The sequence below is a fragment of the Hippopotamus amphibius genome, chromosome 13 (assembly GCF_030028045.1).
Source record: "Hippopotamus amphibius kiboko isolate mHipAmp2 chromosome 13, mHipAmp2.hap2, whole genome shotgun sequence".
NCBI classification, from domain to species: domain Eukaryota; kingdom Metazoa; phylum Chordata; class Mammalia; order Artiodactyla; family Hippopotamidae; genus Hippopotamus; species Hippopotamus amphibius.
In genome coordinates, this window is record NC_080198.1 from 18870886 (window position 1) to 18895654 (window position 24769).

Sequence of the window (24769 nt, forward strand, 5' to 3'; positions counted from 1 at the left end):
GAAACATAATTAGCTGCCCGAGTTCACACAGCTTATAACTGGATAAGCCCAGCCTCTAACCCACACCGGCCTGAGCCCGCAGCCTGAACCCTTCATCCCAGCACGCGGTCCCCTCTGGTTGTGTTGACTGTGGTGACGATCAGGCCAGGCTGCAAGGATGTTCCCCACTTCCCTGGCCTCCTTCCCCATTGTGAGTACCCTAAAAGGTTGTCTCATTCAGAACTCTTTCCCTTCGTGTCATCTTTTCTTGCTAAGTCCAGTAAGAAAATGATGCCAGATATTCCCAGAGACAGAAGCTCTTCCATCTCCCCCCTTTTTTCTTTTTAGGTTGAGCCCTTATTTTTAGCGAACGTGACCACTTTTAAGCATCAGCGCCTTGCAGCTTGGGTTTGTTTCCACCTCCAAGGGAAAGTCCTGCTTCATACCTGTTGCCTGCACCCTTCTAATGAACACCCAAGCCTGGTACACCCAGGCAGAAATGAGTGTGATTCCAACCCAAACACTTCGGTTGGAAGGCCTTTGTTTTCCTCCAGAAATGACAGAAATTCGGCAGCGCCTGTGCTGAAGTTTACAGCATGCTGTAGACAGTAAAGCTCAAGCGTGAGGGTTCTGAAAGATCAGAACCATACCTCCAACGTGGAAACTTGTCGAATGGCTGTCTCCTTCGCTAGTCTGGGGGTGGAAGTGTTGGCTTTTAAGCAATGGGAAATCTGGCTGGATTAATAAGTCTGCATGTAATAAGCTGTAAGCTGCAGTGGTTGCAATAGCTATTTTATAGACAACTTAAAAGCAACCATTTGGGGTTGGACAAGTTTCCCTTTTCTGCTCTTGTGTTTGGGTCCATGGAACCAGAAGACTTAAAACTGCAGACTTTCTGCAGGTGCCCCAAACAGCTGTCACCGACTGACAGGGCTGGGGAAATACCTTCTGTGTTTTCTTAGTATTATGTAACAGGCTCGAACCCTTTCCCCAACCAACAAAAATGGATTTGGATAAAAATGTTCCGGATACCCTGTGTTTCTCGAGAAAATTGCTTGCGTAGCTTCACTGATGAATGAGTTAGTCCTTTTGAAGTCGCCACAGTCACTTTCGTTGTTTTAATATCTGGGAGAGTGGATTATTTTGCTTTAAGAGCGACTAGCTCTGTGGACACAACGTCCTTTGCTCCTCGAGCAGTATTTTGTGTTAATGTTTCCGTGGCCCAGGTTTTGCCCGCATCTAACACCGCTGCAGTCAACAAAGAAAAATGGCACGATAAATAAAAGATAGTACACACGAAGGATGTCTGCTGGGACTTACGGTGGGAGTTTTAAAGATTCATAACCTACAAGTCAAGCTATGTACATTTGCCTGGCAGCAGAGCATGTATTTGTATCCTGTTTGGGAAACCATCTTCGGTTTCATGGCGTATTTTGCAAAGTCAGTGGATGGTGCCCAGTCCTTGCTTTGACCATTCCATCAGCTCACGTGGAGTTGGTCAGTGTTTGGAACCAATCAAATACCAGGCTGTGGCAGATCTTTGTACGTCTGTCTTTATCTCTCTCTCACCTTTCAAAACAAACCAGCAGGTCTGCTTTTGGCAAGAACCATGGAGCAGCCTGGAAAGCATTTTTCTTCGAAGAAAAGTCGGAATTTGACAATCTCCCACTTTTGCATTGCTGTTTGAGAGTCAGGGAACCTCCGTTCCTCGAAGGTGTCACCATGGCCGCATCTGTGTTGTTATCGCAAAAAAAGAGACGAACTCAGTGGGCTAGAAAAGAAAGCCAGGCTATTTTGGTTCCAAATACCAGGAGCTTAAAAAAAAAGTGCACATCTCTCGGTGGCTCTCGTGTTGGCACCTCAAGCTGCTTTGAAAATCCAGAGCAAGTCCCAGTCTGCCCAGTCTCCTTGCGGGCTCAGCATTCTTCTCTAGACGCTTTCATAGAACCTTGATCTCTCGCAACAATTCTTTTTTTTTAAATTAATTAATTTATTTTTGGCCGCAGCGTGTGGCATGGGGGATCTTAGTTCCCCGACCAGGGATCAAACCTGTGCTCCTTGCAGTGGTAGTGCAGAGTCTTAACTACTGGGCCGCCAGGAAGTCCCTCTCCTAACAATTCTCTGTTATGTTTATGTCATTCCTCTACTCCTAGCTACAGGTGCTGAGCTCTTTCAGACTCTGTCCCTCCTGTAGGAATGATAGAACTTCATTTCGTCCCTTTCACACACGTTTGTCTGTTCCCACCTGATCGCACCGGTTGTCTCCTGTATTCTCAATTCTCCTCCTCCTCCGCCTCCACTCCTGACCCCCAATATATAGATGTGTGCACTTGCTTCTCTTCTTTTTCTTTCTCGGTAGGGTTATAGAATTTTTAAAATTCCTTAGATGATCCAGCCTCACATTTTATGGATAAAGAAACTAAGCTCAGACAAAATAAAGGCTTTGTCCTTTAATTAGCTTTTGCATGGACGCCCTTGATGTGTTTAGAAACAGTCTTCTGGGGTAGGATGTGGGCCCTTCCACAGTCTGTCAGGATGGATAACATCAAAAAGTTCATTCTTGTGGGTAGCAACACCATGAAGAAGTAAGTTTGATACATAGGCTATATCTGTGTGACTGTGTGTGTGTGTTCATGTACATCTCTTTTAAAATTTTTGTTATCAATTATCGGGAAGTGGGTGTTTTTCTTCACTGTAATCTTTCCAGAGCAGGGATCAGCACACTTTTAAATTTACTTTCAACTGTAAACCTTTTTGGCTTTGTGAGCTATTCTGTCTCTGTCACAAATGCCCTATGTGAAAGCAGACATAGACGGTAGGTACATAAATGTGCATCTCTGTGTTCCAATAAAACTTTATTTACAGAAACAGGTAGTGGGCTGGATTTGGCCCCTGGGCACTGGTTCGCTAACCCCTGCCCTAGAGGATTCATAGATAGTGGCTCAAGGAACTTGTTTCAGTGTAGCAGGTGGTGACATTCCTCTGCTAGTCACACCATGCCTTAAGATTGATGACTTTTTATTTTTTTTACTTTCTTCTTTAAAAACAAAAAACAAATCTTCCCAGCTCCATCCTTCCCGCCACAGTTTGTTTCCCAATTCCCATTCCTTAAAGCCTCATTCACTGTGGTTACCCTGGTTCCTGCAAGCCCACATTTTCTTGAAGCCTATTGGGAAAGAAGCTGAGACTTCCCAGAATACGCCAGCAATCCCTTGTAAGATGACTTCAGCCCTCCTCTCCTCCTCTCACTGTAATCAGACTTGCCAGAGGTAACAGCCTCTGTAATTCCTTCCTAGAGGTTCCTAGTCTTCATGAATTGGTCTATTATCACCCCCACCCCCATTTTCCTTTGGCCTTTTATTGGTTTTCTACCTCGCATGTGTAACATCTTGACTTTGAGTCAGGCTCTGTCCTTGTCTGCTGTGTGGAATGCATAGTTTTACTAATAGGGTAACAGTATTTTGCATCAAAAAATCATCCTATCCCTTTTATGCTTGCAGTGGTTTTATGCTGGGTAAAAGAAAAACAGACAGACAAAGAACAGAAAACAAACTTTTTTTCTCTCTGAAGATGCTTTTCATTCTAGAAACTTTGTAAATGGGCTCAGGTTGGTCGGGTGGTGGGACGTGAAGAGAGATGAGGATGGAGACTTTGGGGTTAAGAGAGTGAAGCTGAAATGTCTTCCTGGCTGGTTATTCTTATCAAACTATGTCAACTTTTTGGGAATCTTTAGGGACATTGATTCACGTTCTTAGGCAATAGATGAGAAACTCCTTCTGTGGGAGAAAAAAAAAAGCGACCCTGGGTCAAAAGGAAAAAAGCAGTGACCTCTCGAGTTTGGAAAATGCAAGGGCTCTACAAATATGGTCCAGGAATATTGATGGGGTATCAGCCAGACTGGGTTGGAGTCTTACTGCTATAAATCACTCTGATTTGTAGCAAGTCACTAACTCCTTGAGCCTCTGGAAACTACTTCATTTCAGAGGTTCCTTTTGCTTCTGAAATTACATGCTATTTTCTCATTAATTTCCGATTAAATTAGAAATCATGCTCTATTTTATTTGTTTCTTTGGTGATTTTTGGAAAGTGTAGTACTGAACATATCATCAGTAAGCACTCCAGACCTTTTCCTTTTTAAATTTATTTATTTATTGGCTGCATTGGGTCTTCGTTGTGGCGCACGGGCTTCTCAGTGCAGTGGCTTCTCTTGTGGAGCACGGGCTCTAGGTGCACGGACTTCAATAGTTGTGACACGTGGGCTCAGTAGTTGTGGCGCATGGGCTTAGTTGTTCTGCAGCATGTGGGATCTTCCCGGACCGGGGCTCGAACCTGTGTCCCCTGCATTGGCAGGCAGATTCTTAACCACTGCACCACCAGGGAAGGTCCACTCCAGACCTTTAAAACATGAAATTCCAAGCAAAGGATGTCCTTTAAAATGCCAACAGTGAATCAAAAAGGAAGAAGCAAGTTAGAGGAGATCATCATTTTGAAGACAGATCCAATCAATGAATTGAGATGCAAAACTCCTAGAGTTTAGTCCATGTCCTGCTCCCTTGTAGCTTGGTGATCTTAGGCAGTTGCTTCATCTTGGTTTCTTCATCTGTAAGATAAAGTTAATAATAACTGTCCTGCACACCTCAGAGGCGCAGTAGGGGAAGCAAATGACCTATCATAGGTCAGAATGCTTCATAAGCAGTGAAACTACATAAACATAAAATGTCTTCATTATTGAGATGCGGTTTTCACTTGCATTCCATTCTTTCAGGCTCTCACGTGTTTCCAAATGTGAGCCGTTCCCCTGGGGTCACTCGTGCTCTATGACTGGGGGGTTTTCATTCCTTGGGAGTTCCATTTAATAATTCAGCGTATAACCAATAGGGCTAAAGAAAATAAAAAGCAAGCATCCATGTATTTTTCCAAGGTTTTAATTTTTTACTCTCTTTTTTTTCCTTTAGTGTACTATATCCAAAACTTTCAGTTTTAACACAAAAGGCACTGTATATGAGTTTTCTTGTATTAAAAAAAAAAATGGAGGACTCACCTAGCACTGCCTGGAAACAAAAGGCGGATTATCCATGATGAAGCAAAGGAGGAGGCTACGTGAGATTTGGCAGGAAGGATAACGGGTTGGGTTGTTACTTATCAAAGGAATATTTGCTGTTGGCCTTAGTATAATAATGTTAATGAGATTATTAGGTGGGGGAGATTTTCAATAAATAATTGATAAGGATTAGAAAGTGCCGTTTCTGCAAATAAACTTCAGAATAATTAATATTCATGGACTCTGTTTGTCAACAGAAAAATGTAAATGAAGAGCCAGTCCCATCACCAGACAGGGGCGTCCTGAAGGGCATCTGTAAGATAAGGGTTAAGGAGGGAGAGAGGCTGGCTTCAGAGCCCAGGCCCAGACCCCAGCCTGGTGCGGGTCCATCCCACTTTTCACATCTCAGAAGACACATTTTCCAGTCTGCGTCTCCCTCTGAAAGAAACCCCGAAATTCAGGTTCCTAATAGATTGTTGGTTGCAAGGTATGAAGGACAGGAAGAGGTAAGAGAGAAGGCATCTTGCTGATGCAAAAGCAGTGTACTGAAAGTCACTTTTATTTCTTATTTATAATCTACATGCACACCCATTCAGTACTTTAACTTCAAAGCCGAGCAGAGGCGTGGATGACAGAGCCGGGAGCAGGGCTACAAAGGTACTCGCAGCAAGAGGGGAAAATGCCTGTTTACAGGCTTGCGTTTGTTAGCACGCTGTCTTCAGAGATCGTTCCCCCAGGAACAGCAAGAATATGTACAGCGCGAACAATGATTTAACATCTGAAAATGGTCCTTAAAGAGTTTCTGTCTGGTAGTAATGTGATGAAGGCTTCTGAAGGGAACCTGGGGACTTCATTTCTGCTATTTATCTATATGTCTCTCTGGTTTTAGTCGGAGGTAATTGCATATTTAACCCCTCAAATAGCTTTAACCCTCGAGGTGCCGACTTTTTTACCCTGTATGAAATGTGCTTTTCTCCCAGCAAAGGCAGACTTTGGAATTCCCTTGGAAAAAATGATGTAAATTAAAAAAAAAAAATGTGAACGTGTATGTGTGTAAGTGTGTGTGTGGGTGGGGGGTGGATGGATGGATGGAAAGAAGTTACAGCAGCATTTAGGGATTAGAATTAGGTAAAGAAGCATGCCCTCCCTTCCCAGTTTGGAAGCAAAGCAGTTAAAATGCAAATATTAAGAGGAATGAAAACTTCAAAAGAATAAAAGAATGACACAAGCAACCGTGTTTTTATTTTGATTTCCTCATGGACTGAGCTGGGAGAGAAAAGAGAAGGCACCAGAGATCTCAGAGAAGTTGTAGATGGACTTTAAATCAGGAGTGTCCATTGGTCGCTCGCCTCTGCAATATGGTTTTCGCGATTAGTGGTCGTTCTGGGATGCCTGCTTAAGAGCTGATGTGAAACAAATATTAACACAAATTGTATAATGATATCCCCACCCCCAGTTCCTCCAAGATGCAAAGTGGTTTTCAGCTAAGAACACGCCAGCCATAAAACATCCTAGAGTCAAAGGAAGTGCGCTCAAAGGCAGCCATGAGACTGGATCCGAGCGGCTTTCACAGTTTATTTTCATGGTATTTAAATTATGATACCAGTGGGTATTTTTAATTAGTGTGCACTTGTCTACATAAGCCATGTTGGCAAATCTGACTCATTCATACAGTAGTTGCTGTAAAAGAGGCCAGCACAGCCTGCAGGAATTAAAATTAAAAGTTTCTGCAAGCTGTTGTCGACATGACCATATCTCATTAACTTTAAAAATGGAGATTATTTGCCTGAAAGCTTGATTTGACTAGCAGTAATCAAATATTAGGCTCAGCGGAGTGAAGGGTAGGGGGGAGCGCCATTGTTGTGATATATACTGCTAAGTGTTTTGCAGTTTACTTTAAATAGCAGTATAAGATTTGTGTTTTGACAAAAGGAATAGGAAAGAGAAACACAGACATATGGCCTCAAAAGTATTATTAGGATAGTTTTATTTTAGATTAAGCCTCGTTATTTACTAAGTCTGTGGAAGACAAATATGATTGTGCTGATTACCGATTCTTCTCTCGTTAAGGAAGCTGCTTCGTTATTTGGAAGTAGCTTCCCCGGCTTGATCAAAGTTTAAGTATTGGAAATGGGGCCGATCTCATGATAATCTTTCCTTGTCTCCACGGGTAAATTGGCACGAACCTTAAATTTGTACGTCGGAGTCATCCCATTGTTTTAACTGAATGCGATGAAAAAGGTTGCAGAATCCTATAAAATGAACCCAAAGAGAAGAGCCCTCTTCTTATCTCATCTGCTTTCTAAATAGCTTGTTATTTAAATGAGGCATCTGAGCAAAACATCTCTTTTTGCCGGTAATTAAGGAGTCTAATGTGGGAAACCCTGAAGTTGCTCAACTACGGTAGACGTGGTCCCATTTTTAGATCTCGTTTTATGTTTTCACACTCACAAAGGCACATTTGTAATGCATAAGTGTAAACTGTAAAATGAAGATGCGTTTGGTGGGGGGGAAAGAAAGGAAAGAAAAAAGGTGCAGTTAAACAAAAGACCGAAGATAAAGTCTTACGCCTTTTTATGTCTCTGAGCCGAGAACATGTTCTGCATTTTACTAAAGGACCATGAGGCTAGAATGTAAGTAACTGGTTTTTGCATTAGGCTCTCCCTGGAGGTAGCAGAAAAATATCATGTCCCTGCATGAAATGCGAATGTGAAATCTACCAGAAAGAAATATTTATGACCATTTTATGCTTGATTAGGCTTGGATGACATCTGTTAGAAGACAGGGACTGGACAAAGAGAGAGCCGCTCGGGGGCAAATGTTAACGGAGTTGTTTAGACGACGCTAGGGCAGAAGCGTCCATTTACTGCCAGGCAAAACACAGGAATTGTGTTAGCAAGAGTGCAGCTGACAAGCCCCAACTATGATGGAGACACTGTAAACTGACGCGGTGAAATAGTCCAATACAGCTGTTGATAGTCAGTGCACTGCCTCAGTTTATGGGCAGGTATCTAGGCGAAACCCTGATCCTGTAACTTCCTGGGAGCTGGTGCCTTAATAAAGTTGCACACATGTGACTCAGCCGTAAAAGGAGATCATCTTCACTTTGTCAAGTGAGTTTTACATTCTCCTGCCAGACGGACTTAGCAGTACCAGGAAACATTTCTCTCTCTCTCAGTGAGAGAGAATTAATTAAATGACATACTTGCTTCTGGAATCTTCTGTCACTGAAGTTTGTTTCCTTTTTTAAAATTTTTACTGGAGTATAGTTGATATACAATGTTGTGTTAGTTTCTGCTGTACAGGGAAGTGAATCAGTTGTACATACACATATACCTGCTCTTTTTTAGATTCTTTTCCCATATAGGCTATTACAGAGAACTGAGTAGAGCTCCCTGTGCTACACAGGAGGTCCTTATTAGTTATCTGTTTTATATATAGTAGAGTCTGTGTGTCAGTCCTAATATGCCAGTTTATCCCTCCCCCCCCCCCTTACCCCCTGGTAACCATGTTTGTTTTCTACATCTGTAACTTTGTTTCTGTGTTGTAAATAAGTTCATTTGTACCACTTTTTTTTTAGATTCCACATATAAGTGATATCATATGATATTTGTTTTTCTCCGTCTGACTTACTTCACTTAGTATGGCAATCTCTAGGTCCCACTGTGTTGCTGCAAATGGCATTATTTTGTTCTTTTTTATGGCTGAATTGAAGTTTCTTCTCTCATCCTAAATCTCCCTGTTTCAAAAAAAAAGAGAAACGTGGGCCCCTTGGTTCTATAGGAGCACTTCATCACTTTAAACAGTGCAAATGTTTGCCTAAATAGAGGGGGCAAAAGTTTTCCAACACTGGCAAACATTTTATCAATTGTTAAACATTTCAGTGTTAAACTCAGGGCTGTTTGAAGCAATGGCTCTACCAAGAGTGGAGGTATGAACAGTTATTTCATTCTGGTTCTTTTCCCAGCTTCTTTTCCTGTAAAATTTCTCTGTCTGGAATGCTGATGGGAAATGTTATTTTGTTTTTGTTTGCAGCAGTTCTGTTGTTTTGATTTTGTCTGAGTGGTATGGAAAACAGTACGTCACTTAGAGTGGGTGTTTTGTCTACCGGCCATTTGGCCATTGCACATATATTTCTCATACTTATTACATGATGACAAGGGAACCGAAAAGGCACAATTTTCCAGTTGAATTTTTTCTTTCCAGTTTAATAATAGTGAAAAAAGAAAACAAAGTTAATAGATTTAGCAGTTTGATGGTACTCGAGCTGTGATAGCTGACTTGAGGTGGTTTTGTTTTTTTTCCTCCGTTCCTTGTGGTTCGGGGGCTATTTAGACGAAGGGCAGATGAATGCTCAGATCAGTTTCTATAATAAACTGCCTGTGGATAGTGTTTCACATTTTGCAGAGAGTTGTGAAATGCTGTAATTTAAGTAGGAAAATTCATAAAAGGATAATAAACAATCTTAACATCATTCCTATGTTTAGCTTGGGATCCCCTTGCCCTGGTTTTAGGCCGCATGTAACATAACCTCTACCGATAAATGGGTTTTAATTAAAATGAATCGAAATGAAATTTGGATGAAAACCCAGAATACAAATCTCAAAGAATAACTTAAGGCTGTTTCCTGGCTCGGTTTGGACATGCTTTATCTGAAATCATTCTCCACATTTGCCGTGTTAAGGAACATATTGCAAGAGTGTAGAAGTTAGCTCTGCAAGTAAGTACTTTTTGGTGTAGTACAAAAATATGAAATGGAAACGATGATTAATTTTTCAATTTCTCTCTGCAGATATCTAATCATTGTACCCATGAACCGCCAAAGGCTCCCATTAAAGATTTAAAATGCAAGAGGAAGGTACACTCCAAAAGATGGGATTTGGGATTAAATAATGTAAAATAACTTCAGGGCACTAGTGAAGTAGAAGCTGTTGGCACAATAAGGGATTTTCTTGGACTTCTTTTGAGAGCCGCTTCAAATATTGACACCAACTTATACACAATGTCATAGACATGATATTTACAACACTGATTAAATTATGAAAATTTTTTGTAATACTGGTTAAATTATGAAAACATTTTTTAACTTTAGACATTAGTGTATACCAATTAATAAGAATAATAGTAATAACAGACTATCAGCAGAGCCCATGGAAATTCACATGACCGTTTTCTGTGATTTAACTATTCCCTCTTTATTAAAGGATTTTGCTTGCAGTGTTACGCTGCGTATATGTTGCTTCTGCCTTGAGGATTTTAGTATTAGTTGGGGAAATGCAGTGTTGGGGGGGAGGGTCACCCGTGTATGTACAGCATGATTTTCTTCAAATCAAGGGAACTTTTATAATCCTGGAAGAAGGGGACATCGCCGCCTCAGTATATAAAAGCTGTCAGTAAGGTCCAGCCGGGCTTCTCTGAGCTCCGCTGCACTGTCTTTATCACTTTGCTCAGTTCCACATAATAACATCTTCATCTGAGATTGCTGTGGCACAGGGGAACTGCATTTGTTGATCAAATTTGGCTGGATAACACTGTGATCTCGTATCCTGAAGTGCGGAGATGTGCCTGGAATATGTAAGTGCAGAGCTGGCCTCTTGATTGATTGATTCTGCCTGTCACAGAACAAGATAACCGGATCAGTAAATACTCCGTGCACTTCAGCATCATCTCCGCAATCAAAAGTGAGAGCATCATGGGGCTGGAAAACACCGGGGCATGATGGGAATGCACACAGTTCAGAATCATCCTCAGGAACCCAGACACACACACACACACACACACACACACACACACACACACACACACACACACACACACACACACAAAGAAAATTCTTTGTGTGTGGGTTCTCAGAACAGCCTATAAGGAGAATCTTTTTCTGTCTGTTTAGAGTGCTTCCTGGTTATAAAAGTCACGTTTATTTTGCAGCTGTCATCTTGGAGGTGTTCACCATTTATCATAAAAAGTTGTTATTCGAGTTTTGTTTACAGAGGAGATTTAGAATGCAGATTAGAAAGACGGAGCTGGATAGGAGGTCAGTAGTGGTCTCAAGCACAAAACGCGCTTGCACCCAAGATCTGCTCCTATGAAAATAAACTTTGTGTTTAAACAGATGGGCCAAACACATGTAAACAAGTTGTTTAAACTTTTACTAAATTCCCAGGGAATGCCTTTCAAAATTAGCATGCGTTGCCAAATTTGGTGTTTAATTACTCGGGGTTCAAGAAAAGTTGAAAGAACGGAACTGTGCACGTCTTTAGGAGATGGGGTGCTGACGTGTCACTAGGTGGCCTGTATTATTCGTGGTGCCTTGATGGTCCCCCCGGTGGTACTCGTCCCCATCTCCCTTATGTTGCCCCTCGTGTACTTTTCCTCTCCTCGCGTAAGACTCGAAGTGTCTTGAAGGCAAGGACTGCCTTTTATTCCTGTGTCTGTGAGCTCCGGTTCCTGGAAGCCTGCCCTCTGCAAGCTCTGTAGCCCATAGCAAGCGTGTACAGGAGGAATTAAGTGCTGGGCTCTCTTTCTAAATAGTTTGCAAATTAATACTTTTGAGATTTTATTGGTCTCCAGGCTAGGAGTAGCATTGTAACTCAGAGTCATCCTTTGGGGGAACTTAATTGTTTTCTTCAAGTCAAGCAACCTCTAACCCGTCTTCTTTCGTCTTGCTTTCGCGCTGCTACGTGGGAGATTGCAATCAGTTGCTGAAACCTGGTGTTTCTGTCACCACTGGCTACGCACAGTTACTGGAAGATTCTGTAGCTTCTCGTTGTATATGCATAGAGGGTTGTTACGAGAAAATGCTGAGGAGGTTTTGTTGCCGCCTCCCCCCACTCCCCAGCTATGAGTTTTGTGGAGACCTCCAGGTGGCTCCACGGGCCCCTCTGGTTGCCTTAGGTGCTTCTGCTGTGGGTGATGTCTAGGCCATTCTAGCCAAGTTGCTTTTTCTTTTTTCTTCTTCTGTTTTGTTTGGCTGGAATCAGTTCTCTGCCTCTCTCGTTGTTTGCCCACGTGGACTGCGTGGCAAATTTAAAGGCAAGGTGGGGGTTAGAACCCGTCGTGACGTCAGGAAAGTTGCATCCCTGAGGAAATTTCTCCCGTGGAAGGTGCACAGCAGTTCCAACAAACATTTCAATAGAGATTTTTATATCTCACACGTAAGGAAACATTACTGCCACTCTCGACATGGCTGTTAGTCCTTTGCGACTTAGTTATTTTTTATTTGAAATGATTAAAAAGGCCTCTTGGCAGAATTGGCCTCCTTTCTTAATTTTTTGACTATAAAGAAGCTTCATTGAGTTTAATGTTCTTTAAACAAACAAAAAAAAATTGTGAGGTGCTGATGATTTTAGAGAAGTCCTTCTGGGAAACAGGTTTTGATTTTTTACAAAAAAAAAAAAGAAGTGGCGTTCCCTTTCAATTTGGTGAAAGCTATTCCTAGTTACGTTTTATAAAATCATTTTCTTTTCAGGGTGTGTTTTATTTCCTTTCCATCTCTTTCAGGAAAGAGAAAGTGTTTTTTATTGGATATTTTTGTTTCAGTCCTTGTTTCCATGATTTTTGCCAAAATTCATGGGAGTTCACTTTCCGTTTAAATGCCTGAAATATTCCTTGAAGAATCTGCATTTTGGGACAACTAGGAAAAAAGCTATGTAAATTGGTTTAAGGAAGAAAAACAGTTGTTACTCTAGTCAGCTTAACCACTCACTTTTTCCTTTACTTTATAATTTTGGAGGCAAATAACTTCAAGTGTAATGGGCCAGGGGTGGGCGGGGGGCATGAGTTTGAAGTTCAAAGGAACTTTGGTGTTTGTTGTATGATAAAGCGTATCTTAGTTTTCAAGTGAAGGGAGTGAGTAAGCTTTATTCCTTTAAAGAAAGAAATGGGCAGTAGATTTGTTAGGAGAAAATACAAAACAGATTCCTAAAAAAATGTACACTCTCTTGTGAAGTACTCTTGGCGAAAAGATGTTGGTGAAAACCATGTTCCAGTGTGTGAATAGGCTATCTACATAAATGTGTTCGTCTTGGAGCGTTCATGGAAATTCATATTCGGCAGTTTTTGTTCTTTGTGATGTTCACTGTTTTTTCGCAAAGTGTGGTCTGTTCTGCTTTAGAGTCCAGTCTCCTTAGATTACCTTAAACTCAGTATTTTCAGTATGTAGGCAGCATCCAAGTGTTTTCCTAATCCTTATGTGGAACAAAACCCATTTGAGATGGGCTCCTCTTTATCTGTGAACCACGCCTGTAGATTTCTTTAAGTGTGGGTGGGGCTGACAGGGTGGGATTTCGCTTTCCTCTGTCTGGAACTTTACAGGCAGACTCACTTTTGATGGTCAGACATCACGCCCTGGTGAGGCGTGAGAAGGAGCCCTTTCTCACTGCGCTCTGTGGGCAGCCGCTTTCTAACATTTCTATTGTCTTGGGAGGAAACTTTGAAAAACTGGTGAAAAACGGGCAAGTGCGTGGCTTCTGTGAAGATCCCGCCACTCCGAACCGTGGGACTTGTTTGTCTTGGCTGGCCTCTGCGGCAAGACTGACACATGTATGTAGAAAGCTCATATTTAGGATTTAACTGGGAAATTTAACATATGAATGATGAAGGAAACAGAACGCAAGATTTCACTGTTATTCGTGTTTTTCCGCTTCTTCTGAAATGCGAGGAAGGCTGGAGGAGACACGTTTTAACGTGGTCACCCCGCGCTTGGCTACGAGAGCCTGTAACCAGTGGGATTTCTTGACAGTGCTGTGGAGGTTGGGCTCTGAACAGCCACCACGTTTGCTATGCAGAAGAGTTAATAAAAATGCTCATCGCTAGAGGAAAACTTATATACAGTAGTCTGTTTGTCCTGTGTTTCAACCACCTGAGTCACAGCCAGGAAAGCAATTGTCTGCTGCATATTTCAAACAGATGCTGAGGGGTAGAAAGGGTGACCAGAATTCACGGCAATAAAATCCCGCTCTCCAAGTTCCCTCGAAGGAAGTCAGCTCATAAAAGTTTTGCTGCCGACTTATTTGTCCAGGCCTTTGAAGTATTTAACGTTAATTTAGCCTACAAATCATTGGCACCTCCATTTCTCATTGAAGTATCAGGGCCTGTTAAAGACAGACCCTGAGTGTACCTGGAACAAAAAAAAAAGATTCTGGAAGGAGATCTACTTATTTAACTGTTATTCACGCCCATTGTTTTTGTCGAAACCAAACTTACGAACATTCAAAGTTCTTTAACTCAAAGTATTTCTTTTGGGTTTGTGTTTGTCGGTGTGTATGATGATACAAAGCACCACGTAGCCGGGCCACCAGCTGGCTCGTTTTTCCATTTCTGTCGGTTGCATTGATACATCTGCTATTAAGGAAAGACAGACGGATGGTGCTTGGAAGGATGACAACTGTGGTAACTCGTACAATAAACGCTCCCAGGAAAATTTTAGGAAATGGGAAAAATAATAAGGGAGAGATCTACCCCAAGCGGAAGCATCCTGTAGCTAGAATATTAGTAGACACGGTCTCGTAGTGTGTTCATCTGGGGGTTCCGATTCATTAACCTGAGTAGGTAAAGGAGCACTTTATCCACAGGAAGCTTTGGGGGTTCTTTTCCATCTATTGGTAAGTAGCAATGGATGGCCTAGAAATTGCTTACTTCCTACGCTTTATAAGATAGTGATATTCTCTCTCCCTACCCCATCTTCTCTCTAGTTCCTTATAGCTTCACAACTTTAAAATGAGTTTTTTTTTTAAGAGTTCAGAAGAGTCCTCAGAGAAGAAGGGAATTAAGAAATGAATGGATCAGATAAAGTGTGCATATGCCAAAACACGTGGTTCTTTAATTTCCATCTGACAGTTTGAGAACTTAGGGAAGGCTCTTCTGTCTCAAGTAGTTCCTGTGTACACATGTCACCAGCCCAACTCCCCATTTGATCTTCATCACAACACGTATCATTAGGTGAAATTATCCTAGATGGATGTGCTTATACTTTGTCTTTTGCTTATAATTTTCATGAATGTACATTCCAGCAAGATGGCAACTCTTACACTCGTTGCTACATCAGAGGCACTTGGCATGTAATACGGACGCAATAAATATCTAACCAGAAAAGGACAGTTACTCCAAAAATCTCAACTGTCTTAATGTGAGACGTCTTAATGGGACTGGCTCCTTCAGTTAGAATAGAAATTCTGAAAAGATCCTATTGATAATGCTTATTTTGAAAGTGATATAAAGACAGGGCTGTGGGAAGAAATGGTTAATCAGAATTCCAGGCTGATATTTAGTTGCATTTGTCCTAATATTTTGGTCAGGTTTCAGTTGTATGTCTTATACCCTATAATTTAGTATACAGTTTCAGCTTTCCAAATAATGGCTTGCTAATGGTAAATGTTGTTTAACTTTCTAATTCAGGAGAGCTACCTGTTCAGCAGAATTTTTTAAATTGTAAGTGATGATTGAAACCAGGTTAAAAAGCACTTAAGGTACATTTGACTGAGCGCTTGGCGTCTCCTTGGATGGGTCTGTGGCTGTCTTTTTGACTCTAAACGTAAACTGCTGGTAGGGATTTTTCTAAATTGGTTCAGAACTACAACTTATCTTTACTTAACAAGCTTTTCCCACCTGGGTAAATCATGCATCAGTTTTTTCGTTACTCTGAACTGAAATGTCGACTAGGTTTCTCTCCAATGCCTTCAATTATAGGTGCTCATAACTGTAGATTTTTATCTATGAAGTAGTTCTCACAGCCTTCTCATTCCCTCCTATGAAGTCAGATGCTGTTTTTTAAGTCACACTAAAACTATCCTAACCACCTAACAGATCTCTGTAGCCACCACCCTTGTTTGTGGCACTCATCAAAACTTGATTTTTCTCCCTAAAGCACAACTCTGATCACTTTATTCTCTTGCTTTCTAATTCCCTATGAAATTGAGTCTAAACTCCTTATCTTGTTACATGGGGAATGTGATGGCTTAAAAACGGCCACATGTGTTCTTTGCCACCCTTGTCATCAAGAGATGGAGTCTCAGTCCCTCTCACATTTACTGTGGGCATCCTTTTCACTTGCTGTGGCCAATAAAATGCAGCAGAAGTGACGTTGTGCCAGTTCCAGGCTTGCCAGCTTCTTCCTTAGCTCTCTTGGTACACACTGGCCACGTAGGAATGCTCTGACTAGACTGCTGGATGCCGAGAGGCCACTTTGGGAGGGGAAAGAACTGAGATACCCACTTCTTGGGGGACCAGATCAGGTCCCAGCTGAATGTAGTTGTACAAGTGACCCTCTCCCCCCGCACCCGCTGAAGAAGAACCACCCAGCTGAGCCCAGCCGATCCCCAGAATTTTAGAAAAAAAAAAGTTATCTTAAGCCTCCTGAGTTTTAGAGTGGTTTGCCACAGAGCAATAAATAACTGAAACAGGAACCTTAAAAACCAGGCCTCAGTTTCCCCTTCCTTTCTTACTCTGTGTTTTCTTAGACCTTTCTCAAATGTCAGCCGAGCTTGACTCAGAAGCCCACATAAAAGATTAATGTTTCCCTCTGCTTATGCTTCATCTTCCACCTGGACCATCTTCACACCCTGCTCTTTTCAACCTGTCACATTTCTGAAACTTAGTCATTTCCCTCTTGTGTCTTCCTTTCCCAAGGCCCTCATGACTCAGTGACATGTGACTTCTCTTGGACCTCTGTAGTCCCAGCTGCATTGGCCTGGGGTTCAGGATAGAGATGAAAGTTAACTATTTGGGCGAGTCACATCTAAGTGGACCTTAGTTTCCACATCTGTGCAATTACTTGTCTGATTTCTCAAGCCTCTTTCAGGCTTTTGTATTCTAGAACAGAGCTGCCCAGTAGAATGTTCTGCGATGATGAAAAATGTTAATTTCTCTGTGTTCTTCCATGCAGTGGCCAGTATAGCTCTCGGACACTTGAAGTGTGCTTCATGCAACTGAGGAACTGAATTTTTAATTTCAATTAATTGCAGTTACTTTAAATTTAATTAGCCACGTGTAGGTCATGGCTACCATTTAGGACAGTACCTGTCTAGAATCTTATGGAACTGGAGTGAAAATATCTATTTTCACATAATGCCAACAAAGGTTTAGTACTTGGTTTTCACAAGAGTATCAGAACTTGCTCTTTGGGATTACTTTCCAGAACCGCAGAGACACATGACCCAGTGGCTGGATGTTTCCCCAGTGTCTGACCTCCCCCTCCTTATCTTAAATTTTACTTGGCGTGTACAGTCCTCACCGCTGCCTCCAGCCAACACTGAGTCCACTCTTCCCTAGGAGTGTAAATCATCCCCTACTTTTGATCACAGCCCAAGCAGAGACCAACAGCCTGATACGGAGCTGCGATTTTTTACAAAACCCCAGTAGGCCCAACGTGGGGAAAAAAACACAGACGCGGCAGTGTCCATTGAAAACCAGCCGGGTGGCAAGCGCCGCGCAGCGTAGTGGGAATGGAGCTGCCTTCGGCCCTTTGGATGATTGGGGACACAGTAGAGATGTTGTGAAATTACCTTTTTTATTGGTTCTTGAGCCTTCTGCCGTAAATGCCTCTTCTGGAAGGAAGTGAAGAGAATCCTGGAATTCAGCTTGAATTTAGGACACGTGCGCTCCGCACTTCAGCCCTCGATCTGCAATTTAGCAGAACGGGACCTGGGGGCATCTTCCGTTTGGGCTAATTTCCCATCTAAGCATCGTTGTGTTAATCAGGGCTTCCTTGCTCTCGCTTATGCTTACTCTCATGTATTGCATTATAAATAATGTCATTGCTGAATCAATCCAGTGGATCTTGCTAGATCTTGCTTTTTTTCAACCCCCCCCAATGGGATGGGCAATGGAATATTAGTAAAGCCTTATCAGATTTTTGCACCAACAGTTGAAATATCATTTTAAAAAAAAGGACTACTGAAGGTCCTTGGTGTCAGTTCCACCTCCACGGACCTAATAAGACGTGTTTATAATCAAGGCGAATGGGTTGTTTGGGTGATAAGCTCTCTGTAGAATTTCTTTCCTACAGCATCCCCCAGCATAGTCGGGTCCATCCAAGAACTCACTCCTGGGAATTCCCTGGTGGTCCAGTAGTTAAGACTGCACTTCTACTGCAGGCGGCCACAGGTTCGATCCCTGGTTGGGGAACTAAGATCCCGCATGCCGTGCGATGCAGCCAAAACAAACAAAACTAAACTAAAAAAACACAAAACCTCACTTCTGTGTTTCACCAAATTCATTTGCTCTCATCTGCTGCAATTTAAGACAATGTCCTCTGTCCTCTCTGGTTAGAGAAGATAACTTGGTGACTCCTTTGTAATAACCCGTCATGGACTTGAAGGCAGTTATTAAGTTGCCCCTTAGCCGTCTCTTTTTCAACCATCATAACCCTTTTAACCTTTCCCTGGAGCTTCCATTTTTCCATCCTTTTAATTATTCTACTTGCCCTTCTCTGGATTGTCTCCAACCTTTTACGATTTTCTAAAAACATGGCATCAGAAAGGAGATCCTTTATACCTTGCTCCCGGTTTCCGCTGATGTTTTTGATGCATCTAGTAGACTTTTAATATTTATAACTACTCTTCAATTGCTTGTTTCTACATTCACACTAACCTTTCACAGCTTAATGTATATGGATTTGTGATAACAGTTTTACATTCTTTTTTTTTTTGAAGTGTGGCCTGTGGGCTGACAGAGAAATCCAGGGGTCTGATGACTTTCTTTTTCAACCCCGTGTTTATCTGTTTTTAGTTTGGAAGTCCTTTTTTGTATTTGACTCTCTTTTTTTTTTTTTTTTTTTAATTTATTTGGGGGTACACCAAGTTCAATCATCTGTTTTTATACACATATCCCCGTATTCCCTCCCTCCCTTGACTCCCCCCCCCCTCGAGTCCCCCCCACCCTCCCTGCCCCAGTCCTCTAAGGCATCTTCCGTCCTCGAGTTGGACTCCCTTTGTTATACAACAACTTCCCACTGACTATCTATTTTACAGTTGGTAGTATATATATGTCTGTGCTACTCTCTCGCTTCGTCTCAGCTTCCCCTTCACCCCCCGCCCCCTCCCAAACCTCGAGTTCTCCAGTCCATTCTCTGTATGACTCTCTTATTTTTAAATTATCTTTTATTGAGCTATATTTAACATACAACAGTAAATTAGTTTCATTTGTACAACATGGTTCGATATTTGTATATATTCCGAAAGGATGACCACGGTAAGGCTAGTTACCATCTGGACTTACTGTGGTGATCACCACACACGGTTATAGATTTTTTTTTCTAGTGATGGGTACTTTTAAGATCTACTCTCTCAGCAAGTTTCAAATATATAATAGAGTGTTAACTATAGACACATGCTGAACGTTACAGCCCCAGGACTGACTTGTTTTAAAACCAGAAGTTTGTATCTTTTGACCTCCTTCACCCATTTTGCCCACCCCAACCCCATCTTTGGTAACCATCGATCTGTTCTCTGTATCCTTTAGTTCATTTTTCCCTTATACTATTTATATGGTATTATTTTGTAGAAAGACTATGTCTCCATTGCCTGGACCGTATATGAATAGCTGTGGTTCAGAGTGGGGCAGGGGGTGGGGGGAGGCAATGAAAGGGGCACGTGTGTTGATTACTAAGCAGCCCAGGGTTGCTGCTCAGTGTCTGAGCTGTTCACCTCCATGTTGGGGTGAACGGCTCAGAAGGAACAGCTCAGAGGATCCCCTGACTTCCTGAACGTGTCTTCCCCATCTGTTCTCTAATGTATCACTCACTTTTATGTCTTCCTAGCAAGCTCAAGCTGTGCAGTCACTGATTTTATTCATTTCTCTACTATCGGATTCTCCGCTTCCCACTTTAGAATGGATACTTTGTGAGGACAGCGGACTTGTCTGTTTCCCTAACCCACCTTTGCATCACTAGCCCATAGCTAGCAGTCATCTCCTGGTGGAAGGCAGGAATGAGGGGACAACTGGGTACTAGAAGATTTCCGTTCTTGTCTCCATAATGCCACTGGTTTGCTTTGTAACATTGGGCAATACATTTAATATTGCTGGTATTTGTTTCCTCTCCTTTTGAATGAATAGCTTAAAGGATGCACTCAAAACTTTCGGAAGTCTTCTCAACTTTGACCCTTAACTGCTATATTCAGATTCGTTGATTTGGCTTAGTTTCTAACTTTTTGGGGTGTAGGTAGGTGGGTAGTATATCTCTTTGTATTTAAGACCCATCCATTTCAAGCGTAAACTTTTTCACACTGCTTTATCTTCTCGATATTTTGATATTATTTTGTTCCTGGGGCCAGAGAACTCTTTTTTTAAAAGGTACTCAGAATTTGGGGGCGTTCAGGATTTTTAAGTCCTTTCTGTGTTAGATTGTTTCCTATCCCCATCTTCTCAGCAACCTTTTGGGCTTCTGTTCCAACACTCCAAAACTAGTTTGAAAATCTATACCTCTTTAGTTGATTTTCTAACATTCTTCTGAGTGGTCTTTAAACTGGAGTCTGATCCAGGCCTGGAGCCAGTTGGTTTCATTGACCAAAGAGGGTATCCTCTGATCAGTCCCTCTGCGTTGGAAGTGTATGCCTATCTGCAATTTCATGCTCTTCTCATCCCACCCCCAACCAGGCAGTCTGTCTTCTTTCTAGGTCTTGAAGCTGGCTTTTCCTTAGTCACCTCATGGGTCAAGACATCCACATGTCCCTGCCTTTCCGAACCTCCCCCTGGCCCAGAGTGGCAGCCGAGACCAGTCTTTGCCCAGATGTGCTGACCTGAGCAGCTCAGGAGGCCCGCCCTCCTTCCTGTCCTTCCTGACCTCCTTGCTGTACAGAGAAGCATATCAGCATCATATAGGCTCTGCCTGCCTCTTGGCCCATTTCATAAATTCTAGATGTTAAACTAGCCTGTAGGTCCTAAAATCAAATTTCTTTGAATGGTATTAAATTACCAGTTTTGCTTTGGCCTCCGCTCATGACATGAGAGCTTATCCTGCGTTTTCCCCTTTACCAGGACAAGACCAGATTCCCAGAAGCTCCCTGGACATTCTGTGCCTTTGCACACGCTAGCCTCCTTCCCTGAAATCTCCTTGAATCTGCCCTCTTTCCTTGCTCTTTTTCTCCGGGCTTACTTGGCTTCTTTTCTACCTACTGAGCACACTCCTTCCTGGAAGCACTAGTCCCACTGGTTGGTGGTGGGTGATGGACTTGTCCACTCTAAGGCCTTTGAAGCTGCAACTGTGTTTTTTCCTTTCTGTGCCCAATGCTGGACACTTAGGAGGCGCTGAATGAAGGAAGGAAGAAAGGGATGGAGAAAGGGAAGAAGGAAAGAGAGAGGAGAGGAAGGGGAAGGAAGGAGACCTACCCCTCACAGCCGCAGTCTGGGACAACAGGATCACGTTATCTATTCAGCCTTCTCTTTGAAGACTTCTCTTTTATTTCTGGAGCTGCTTCCCTTTTTCCTTGGGATGTTTTGCTCTCCGAGATGTTCAGCCGTCCTCCCGATCCCTCTCGCCGTGAAATGTTCCTCTCTGGCCTGTGTGCCTCCTGCAGGAGAGATTGCTGTCAGCCAGCCAATCAATGAGCCCCCTGCTGAGCATCACCTCATGGCCAAGCTATTTTTATTTAGCAAATAAGGGCTTGTTTTCCTGGATTGTGCACAAGCACAGGAAAAAAAAAATCACCCATTTGCTTCACAGTCACCTGCTCCGCTGGGCTATCTTATCTGTTTCACTTCTGTTTCACTTCTGTTTCACATGTGCATTTCCCTGACATCAGGAAAGAATGTGTGCCTGAAGTTGGGCAGGCTGTACCACACTGCACGCGACAGGAAGGTTCTGCACAAGAGGTGAGAATATCGAGTCTTTGCAGCTTAGAATGTGGGTGTTAGAGTGTAGCTGAGAAAACGAGGCGATGGCTTGAGTCTTCCCTAAATCACAGGTCTGCCAGGTGAAGACTTAGGTGTGTCTGTCGAGTGGCACCAGTGATTTCTTTCTGTATTGTTTAGCATGAGCTGTCATTGCAAGGAGCTCCAAGGGCTGTGCTGTTCAGTACGGTGGCCTCTGGTCCCGTGTGGCTGTTGAGCATGTGATATATGGCTAGTCTGAACTGAGATGTGCTGTACGTCGACAACACATTCCAGGTTTTAAAGAGTTAGTATTTTTAAAAATGCAAAATATATCTCATTGAGAATTTTACATTGATTTCATGTGAAAGTGATTTTATTTTATTATTATTATTTTTAAATATTTACGTATTTATTTATTTGGCTGCTCTGGGTCTTAGTTGTAGCATGTGAGGTCTTCACTGCAGCATGCAGGATCTTAAGTTTGTGGCATGCAAACTCTTAGTTGCGGCATGTGGGATCTAGTTCCCTGACCAGGGATTGAACCTGGGCCCCCTGCATTGGGAGCGCAGAGTCTTAGCCACTGGACCACCAGGGAAGTCCCCAAAAGTGATGGTATTTTAGAAATAAGGGTTAAATATATTTAACATTACTAAATCTGCCCATTTTATTTTACTTTTTCAGTGTGGCTACTAGAAAATTTAAAATGATGTATGTGGCTCACATTCTGTTTCTCTTGGACAGCTCTGTACTAGATGTTTCAGCATAAGAGTGCATTTGAAACTGAACCCACACACTGCTTTAGTTTATCTGGATTTTCCAGGTGTATTTCCTTCTTGTGCTGAGGGTTACCTTTAAGAATATGTGTTATGATAAAGGCGTGGACTTTGGATTGATGTAGACCTGAGTTTCAATCCCAACTCTCTCTTTGTGGCCTGTATACCCGCCTCTGGAAGCCTCTGAATCTCAGGTGGGTCAGCTGTATACACCAAAGAATATCCATCTGAACGCACTGTGGTTAGGCGTGGGGTAATGCAGTGATTTTCTAGTAATATTAGGAGACTTTTGCAAGAATAATTGAATAATTGTATCTTCCCCAAGTTAACACAATCAAAGTTTCTGTTTTGAAATTTTATTTCAAATATAGCCCCCCCCCAAAAAAAAAAACCGATAAGAAAACCCACCTCTTAGTGCCAGTATGGTATGTCTGCCAGCTGCTAGTAATGGAATTGTGATAGCTAATGTTCCCTGAGAGCTACGTGCCAGGCAGTGTGCTTTCCAGAAATTGTTTTACTTGATCCTCAAAACAACCCCTGAAGGAAAGTCCTTTTACTGTCTCTATGTCGTAGATGCCACACTGAGGCCCAGCCAGGTGACATGACTTGCCCAAGGTCACACAGCTGGTACAGGCTCAACTGGCCATTGAGCCCAGGAGGTCTGACTCCAGAGCCATGGCAGTCTTTGTTTCCACCCAGTATTGTCCACCAAGTGAGTAGAGGACTGAACAAGAGAACCAGGAGCAAATGAATGCTCACAGGAAATGTGCTTTCCACGGACACCTACTCTCATGATTTTAGAGCAGACACCTAAAATAGTTTCCCGTAGCTTGTTTGTCCTAGTTCGTAGAGCAAGCTTAAATGTATCCTGGTTTTAGAGCTTTCCTCAAAGAATACATAGATTCCTAGGCCCATTACAGTCTGAGTTGGGCTTAAGCAATTCCTAGATAGAATTATATGGGGAAAAATAGATTGCACGGAATGTAAACCGTGATGAATCTTTTGTTCTTGAGGGCCTTGTCTTATGTACCCAGTTGTTACAGCACCTAGTATGCTGTGTCCCACACGTATACAGTAGGGACTCCACAAATGTTATTTAGTAATGTTTATTGCAGGGCTTCTGAAAACACACTTTTAGAAAGCAAAGCATCCAATATGTGAAAATTACTGTCATTCATTCCGTAAAATTGTCTGACCCGTGATGTGGATGTACCCTCTCATCGTGTTTGCTTGTCTCTTAGAATAGTTACCTTTCATTAGAGCTGAGCTCTGAGCAGTTTTACTTCCATGATGCTGGCTCTCTCCTCTTTACCTGAACGTGACACACCTACGGCCCAGCAGACACAACCCGGTCATTCCATGATGTGTATCTTTCTTTGTCCTCCCATGTTTAACCAAAAGGATTAGAAGACATTGATGTAGTATTTTCTTTTCAAGTAAGATCCGAATCCTGGGGTGGGCTGAGGGTGATGGGGTAGGTAGTCTGTGATCAAAGTTCCGAGCCTGCCACTCATTTGGAAAGGTAAGATGTGCTTACGTGCTTGGGGCTGCAGGAATCATTAGGAGGAAATATCTGCAGTCTTGGGAAAGTCCCTGGAGAATATTTAATTCAAGATAGAAGTTTGGATTGGTGAGAGCTGAAATAAAACTTCGCAGCCACAACCTGCTACTAACTTAGCTACTTCTCCCCATCCTGCCAGCCTATCTGCTGCTCTGAGTTCTGGTCTGGAGAGGCGTAGAGGAGCTGGGTGGGTTGGGGCACACAGGTGCCTGGGAGGCACCTTCAGCAAATGCACCACAGTTTCCAGGTACACTTCTGTGCCTTTAACTGGTCGTTAAACAGAAAGCAGGATGTGCTTATCTGACTAGTGACTCCAATTGTAAACACTCAGTCACAAAGTTCAGCATTCTGGTTTCAGGTGGGCCAGTGTGGGACTGGGGAGGTGGTTACCTGGGAACGCCTGCTCCGCGCAGGTGGGGAAGGGTGGGGGGAGGGCCAGTTTGCCACGGACTGGCTGAGTTGTTAGGCAAAGCCTGTGAGTACCTTAGCGCAGGAAGGAAGCTCAGAGCCTTTCCACTGCACCCTTTTTCTTGTGCAACCGGGTAAACTGAGGCCCAGTGAACAAGATCATGTGTTTGAATAGTAGCCAAAGCTAACACATATCATTAT

At 42.6% G+C, this 24769-nt stretch overlaps 1 protein-coding gene and 1 non-coding gene across 8 annotated transcripts in view; one reads left to right on the forward strand and one right to left on the reverse strand.

Moving 5' to 3' along the window:
• FOXP1 (forkhead box P1) overlaps positions 1-24769 on the forward strand; it is a 595386-nt gene that overhangs the window by 385912 nt on the left and 184705 nt on the right. The window lies entirely within an intron of this gene.
• On the reverse strand, positions 22349-22421 carry TRNAG-CCC (transfer RNA glycine (anticodon CCC)). Its single transcript has one exon. It is a non-coding gene; the product is annotated as a tRNA-Gly (tRNA).